The following is a 6,881-nucleotide window of genomic DNA, read 5'->3' as shown; positions in this document are numbered from 1 at the left end:
GCCCCAGGCCCCAGCTGGTGATTGTTCTCATCAAAGGGGTGGTGAGGGGCGTGCCCCTCTACTGGTTTCCCTGGTAACTAATGAGCCCAGCTGACGTCAATTCCCCTATAACTGGTAATCTTCCCTCCCGCCCGGCTTCCACCGGGAGCAAAGACTAGCCCCTCGTCCTGCCTGCCAGCAGCCACACACGGTGGGGTTCACTCCAGGCCTTGCTTCAGACATGTAAGTTCCCCCATTCATTAAACCGTGGATGTCTCTTGCTGACTCTGGGCTCTTTCTTCGGTCTTGAAGCTGGGCAAGCACAGGCCTTATAGGCCTGCGGGGCGCAGCCCAACATTTCTCCTCCCCTGTTTCACTCTTCACAGTCTCTCACTCCTGCTTCTTGGGGTCACTTCCCCAAGTAGTCTGCCTGCATGCAAGCCCTAGACTCCAGCTCTGCTTCAGGGGGCAAACCCAAATTACAGCTCTTGCTTGTAGTGGCCGTAGAGAAAGTATAATTTCAGGACGGGATTCTGAATGTGGTAATTAACCAAGTTGTCAGATGGTGAAGATAACTATCGCTGGTGGTAAGTGGGGAGGTAAAAAAATATAAAATAAAACGTTGTTGAGGGCTTCCCTGGTGGCGCAGTGGTTGAGAGTCCGCCTGCCGATGCAGGGGACACGGGTTTGTGCCCCGGTCTGGGAAGATCCCACATGCCACGGAGTGGCTGGGCCCGTGAGCCATGGCCGCTGAGCCTGTGCGTCCGGAGCCTGTGCTCCGCAACGGGAGAGGCCACAACAGTGAGAGGCCCGCGTACCGCAAAAAAAAAAAAAAAAAAAAAACATTGTTGAGAGCAGCACCTGACTATGGTGTGTTCAGAAGGTGAATCGTTGGTGTTTTGAGGTAGCAGTATCATTTGTAATGTATGAAGGCAATCAAAATTATAAGAACTGTAGAGTCAGAGGAGTCAGTTAAAGGTTTTAGGTACCTTCCAAAATTTCATAAATACGGAATAGCCAACCAATAAATCAAGGCACACAACTAACAACTAATGCCCCAAGGCATTATTAAAAGAAACTTTAGCTCTTGTAGACTTAGGGCAAAACGTGTTGAAAATCAGACCCAGGATTTATTATTTACGTATTTATTTATTTATTTGGCTGCTCCAGGTCTTAGCTGCAGCTCAAGCATCTTCATTGCGGCACACAGGATCTAGTTCCCTGACCAGGGATCAAACCCGGGTCCCCTCCTTTGAGCGGAGACTTAGCCACTGGACTACTAGGGAAGTCCCCAGACCGAGGATTTAATTTTAAGAACTACAAAAGATGAATACATAGCTTCATCAAGTCTCTTAAATGGAAGTCAGGGCCTCTACAGGGAAACAATGAGACCTGAGTACTAGGACAAAATCATTAATATAAACAGTTTAAGGACCTTCTAGCTCAGATTTCCCTACAGCTTCCAAGCTGATAGTAGCAGCTCCTTTTATCAGCTTTAAAAGAAAACCCTCTGGCTTGGAGACCCTTAGAAAGTCCTAATCTGAGTCAGCCCCCTCAAAAAATGTAGTCGTTCAACACCAGGATTTACCCCTACTTCATGCACTCTATCTTCAAACCAAAAATTAGGATAGAGTCAGCCTAAGCTCCCCACAGAAGTAGGACACACCTGCAAAGAATCATCTCACTGATATGTGTGGAGGGGATTTAGAGGGCATTGGAAACACATGTGGAAGTAGATCTCGAGACTGGATGGGGAGGATTTATTGACATAAAATTCCTCATGATTTGTGGTTTAGTGTTGTGTTCAGGACACTGGTTTGTGCATGATAATGTGCTGCGATAAATATGTAGGTGATGTAAGAACTGCCTTGTCAGAATATCGAGAAGGAGAAACAGAAAACTTAGTGAACTGGGCATAGTCAGATGAAATTAGCTTGTGAGCCAGAGAAGCTACCTCCAAACTATGATCCCTGAAGGAATAGGAGACAGATTCTGCTATTCTAGACTCATTTTTATTGATGTTGAAGGCCTGGGTTGCAAGACAACAGCTCTCAGTCACGCTGAATTACAGATGAGAGACAACACAGCTTTTCTCAAAGACCCCAGTTTCTCCTCACTAGTTCATTTCATAGTGTCATGAAGAAAAAAAATGCCCCATGGGCAACAAAGCCAGAGGAGAAATTAGGGTGCCTTAATCTGCAGGCCTTTAGGGCAGTGGCTAGGAGATCATGGTATAGAAGTGAAATAGATGGAAAATCAACTAGTGTGTTACCGGATTTTATAACCTAGGAAAAAAGGCAAAGTCTGGGAAGCAGATGGGTGACATCAGCTGCCTCAAATGTAAAGTAAATGGTAATCTTAGGCTCAGATTCCAGACTAAACTACTTCCCAATTCGAGAAACTATTGATTAAGAGAAATTCTGGGATTTTTTGTTTGTTTTTTAAGGGGTTTTTTTGAGACTGAATCTACAAGAATATAAAATATCTAATACCCAATTTTTCCCCAACTGCACCTGAGTCCATTTACAAGGATAAACGTATGCTGGGAAAAGGAGGTAACCCACACCTCCAAAGAGCTATTTCATACAGTGACTTAGCTGACAAAGTAGTAAACCCCAAACATTATCATTGCCAACAGTTAAGGCTGGGAGCTTATACTGGTCAATTGATAGGTGGACTAATGGCTCAAATCGGTGTCACAGTTGGTCTGTGGACTTACCCTGCAGTAATTTTTCTAACCCTTGAATGAAGATCAAAATCTACATATTGTTTCCTGACCAGTAAGTAAAAACAACTATAGCAGGAATGGCAAAGGGAAAATGCCTGGCATTTACCACTTCCCCATCCCTTCACCTCCAACCAAAATGGTAAATTAGGAGCCATTAGTTGCTGAGTTGTTGCTCAATGAAAAACTGCACAAGCCCCTACAATAGTGTTTTGAGGGCTGGGTAGTCTGACCTGTCAGCTTTGCATTTGTAAAATGCTGCCAAGTCCCATGATCACATTTCTGCTCTGGTTGGTATTCAGAAATCAGGGGAGGGAATGATATCCTGATGAGACCTCACATCTCCAGATCAAATCACTCCTTTTCTTTTTGGATTCCACTTTGACCCTGGCAACTTTCTCAAATCCAGATTCCTTTCCCTTATGCCTTGTAGTGCTCTTCTAAGGTTTCAGGACAAAACCAGAGGTGCAGATAAATATTTCAGCAGAAGCAATTGGTCAGTGAAAGAAGTGTTAAATCACAGAAAATATAAGTAAAAAAGACCAAAAATATTCCTACTATTTTTTTTTACTTATTCCCCTCCTTCCTTCTGGGAATATTAACGTTGCCAAAATATTGGCCCTCTGTGCACCATTGCCAAATAGAAATACAGAGACAGAGTTTTGGGGAAAGAGAAAGGGTAGTTTTATTTCTTTCCCAGGCAAAGAGGAAACACAGCAGGCTAGTGCCTCAGAAACTGTGCCCCCCTCCCTGGGGAATAGGGAGAGGTCTTATAGTCAGGGCTCATGGTCAGGGGTAAGTGATAAGGATCAAGGAAGTGACAGGCTTGCATTCTTCTGATTGGTTGGTGGTGAGGTAAGTGGGAGTCAGCAACATCAACCTTCAGGTACCAACTGGTCTGGGGTCTATGTGCTTCCGGGCAGCACACCATCATTAATCATTAACTTCTCCCACCTGGAGGGGGTTTTAGTATCTGCAGAACAGCTCAAACATATCTTTGTGAGTATCCATTGATGGGGAACCTGGACCTTGCCCCAAGGTTTCACTGTTGTTTCTCTTGAGTGTTTGTTTCTCCCTTGCCTTGCATCCCTTCCCTTCCCTAATTAACAACTGCTTGAATCTGCCCGTTGGAAGTCAGAGAAAGTTATGGAGGCTGAATGAAGACTATTTCATCTAAGCAAAGAAATGGGGGACACAGGAAGGCTTTGTGCCCAAGAGCCCCACAGGGCCCTGCTTGGTATCATTAATATTCATCACCACTTTTACCTCTATTCTTCATCTTTCTCTTTTTTCTGTTGTCTATTTCTATCACTTGGTAGATACAGTCTTCTGGGAGAGTTTCTCCATCTGAATTTCTGTTATTATTCATTTTTAATCAATATCAATTTGTGTTAATTTTTGTATATGGTATGAGGTAGGAGTCCAACTTTATCATTTTACATATAAATATACAGTTGTCACAACATTTTTTGAAGAGTTTGCCCATTGAAACAACATGGATAAACCTGGAGAACATCGTTCTGAGTGAAATAATCCACACACAGAAAGGCAAATACTATATGATCTTACTTATATGTGTAATCTAAAAAAGTCAAATTCAAAGAACCAGAGAAGAATGGTGGGAGGTGAGAGAAATGGGGGAATATTGGTCAAAGGGTACAAACTTTCAGTTATAAGATGAAAAAGTTTTGAGGATATATATACAGCATGGTGATTATAGTTAATAATACTGTATAGGATACTTGACATTTGCTAAAAGAGTAGATCTTAAGTGTTCTCATCATGAAAAACAAAAACAAACAAAAAATATTGATTAACACATTGATGGATCTGTTAATTAATTTGATCTAGTATGCATTTTACAATATATACATACAGTAAATTATGTTGTACAACTTAAAAAATGTATTGTACAACCTAAATATATAAAATTTTTGTCAATCATAACATACCTCAATAAAACTGGAAGTAAATAAAATAAATAAAAAATTTTACCCACTGAATTATATTGGTCAGAAATCAATTGAACATAAATGTAAAGATTTACACTGGACTCTTAATTGTATTCCATTGATCTATATGCTTATGACAAAACTGTAATGTGTTGATTATTTATAGTAATTTATTACTGTATTACAATCAGTTGATTACTGTATTTAGTATTGATTACAGCAACTTTGTAGTAAGTTTTGAAATTGGGAAATGTGAGTACATCAACTCACATTTGTTTCTCTTTTTCAACATTGTTTCTTCTGAGTTCCTTAAACTTCCATTTGAATTTTAGGATCAGCTTTTCAACTTCTGCAAAAAGCCCACTGGGAGGTGATATCTCATTTTAGTTTTGATTTGCATTTCCCTGATGATTAATGGTCTTGAGCACCTTTTTCATATAACTGTTTGCTATTTATATGTCTTTGGAAAAATGTAGATGTGAGAATAGAATGATGGTTATAGGGCCTGAGAAATGGGAGATATGGAGAGAGGTTGGTCAAAGGGTACAATGTTGTAGTCATGCAGAATGAAGAAGTCTTGAGTTCTAATGTATAGCATTATGACTACAGTTAATGTATTGTACATTGGAAATTTGAGAGAGTAGATTTCAGGTGCTTTCACCACACACACACACACACACACACACACACACACACAAAAGGTCGATGTGTGAGGAAATGCATATGTTAATTAGGTTGACTATAATAATAATTTCACTGTGTATATCAAAGCATCATGTTGTACTCCTTAAATACATACAATTGTTATTAAAAACATTTTCAAAAAGCCAGCTGGGGGTTTGATGGCAATTATAGTGATTCCATTTAGTGGAATTCAGTGAATCAGCTGGACCTATACTTTTTGTGTATGGGAAGTTTTAAATTTCTAATTTACTGTTTTTACTTGTTTAAAGTCTATCCACACTTTAATTCTTTTTGAGTCACTTTTGATAATGTTTGTCTTTCTAGGAATGTGTCCATTTTATCTATGGCATCATATTTGTTGGAATACAATTATTCATGGTATTCCCTTATAAAACGTTTTGGGTTTTTTTTCTATAAGGTTGGGAGAGACGTTCCTTCTTCCATTTTTGTTTTAGTAATTTGAGGCTTCTGTTTTTGCTTGGTTAATCTAGCTAAGTTTTTGTTGATTTTGATGATCTTTTTAAAGAACATACTGTGGTTTGTTTTACAGTCTTTATTTTTCCATTCTCCATTTTATTTATTACTACTCTAATAGTTATTATTTTCTTCTGTTTATTTTGGGTTTGATTACCTTCTAGTTTTTTAGTTGTCTATTATTATTATTACTATTATTGTAAGAACACTTAACATGAGGTCTTTCCTTGTAACAGATTTTTAAGTGTGTAATTAAATATTGTTATCTATAGGCATAATGTAAATCTGGTCACTAGGAAATCCAGTAATATGTGATAACATGAATGAATTTTAAGGACATTATACCAAGTGAAATAAGCCAGTCACAGAAGGAAAAATACTACATAATTCCACTCATATTAATATTGAAAATAGTTAAATTCATAGAAGGAAAGAATAGAATGGTGGTTGCCAGGAGCTGGGGGGAAGAGAAAGGAGCTGCTAATCAATGTGTATACAATTTTGGTTATTCAAGAGAATAAGTTATTTTTCTAGTTTTTTTAAGGTGAATATTTAGGATATTGATTTGACATCTTGATCCTTGTTTCATGTAGATGTTAACTATAAATTTTCCTCTAGCACTGCTTTAGCTATATCCTTTGTTTGGGGATGTGTTTTTTTTCATCTCAAAGTATTTTAAAATTTTCCCTGTGATTTCTTCTTTATTCTGTTATTTTTGAATGTGTTGTTTACTTTTTACATACACTAAGTCCCCTACATACAAACCTTCAAGTTAGGAACTTTCAACGATAAGGGTGTGCATTTGCATATCCAATCACGTAAGTTAGTTCAAATGTCTGATGTACATTGTCACATGCATGCATCCTCTACAAGTGGTTACACTTCTGTGTACTTGACAATAAAGTACTGTATAGAGTACAGTAGTACAGTATCTTTATTTCAAGCCCAGGATGTCTGGAAGTAAGCGTAAAAGCAGCAGTGATGTAGCTGGTACTGCTAAGAAGAACCAAGCCATAATGATGGAAACAAAAGTGAAAATAATTGAGAGAGTGGAGTGAGGCAAAAAG

This window comes from Hyperoodon ampullatus (genome assembly GCF_949752795.1).
Source record: "Hyperoodon ampullatus genome assembly, chromosome: 3".
NCBI classification, from domain to species: Eukaryota; Metazoa; Chordata; class Mammalia; order Artiodactyla; family Ziphiidae; genus Hyperoodon; species Hyperoodon ampullatus.
Note: the sequence above shows the minus strand (reverse complement) of the source record.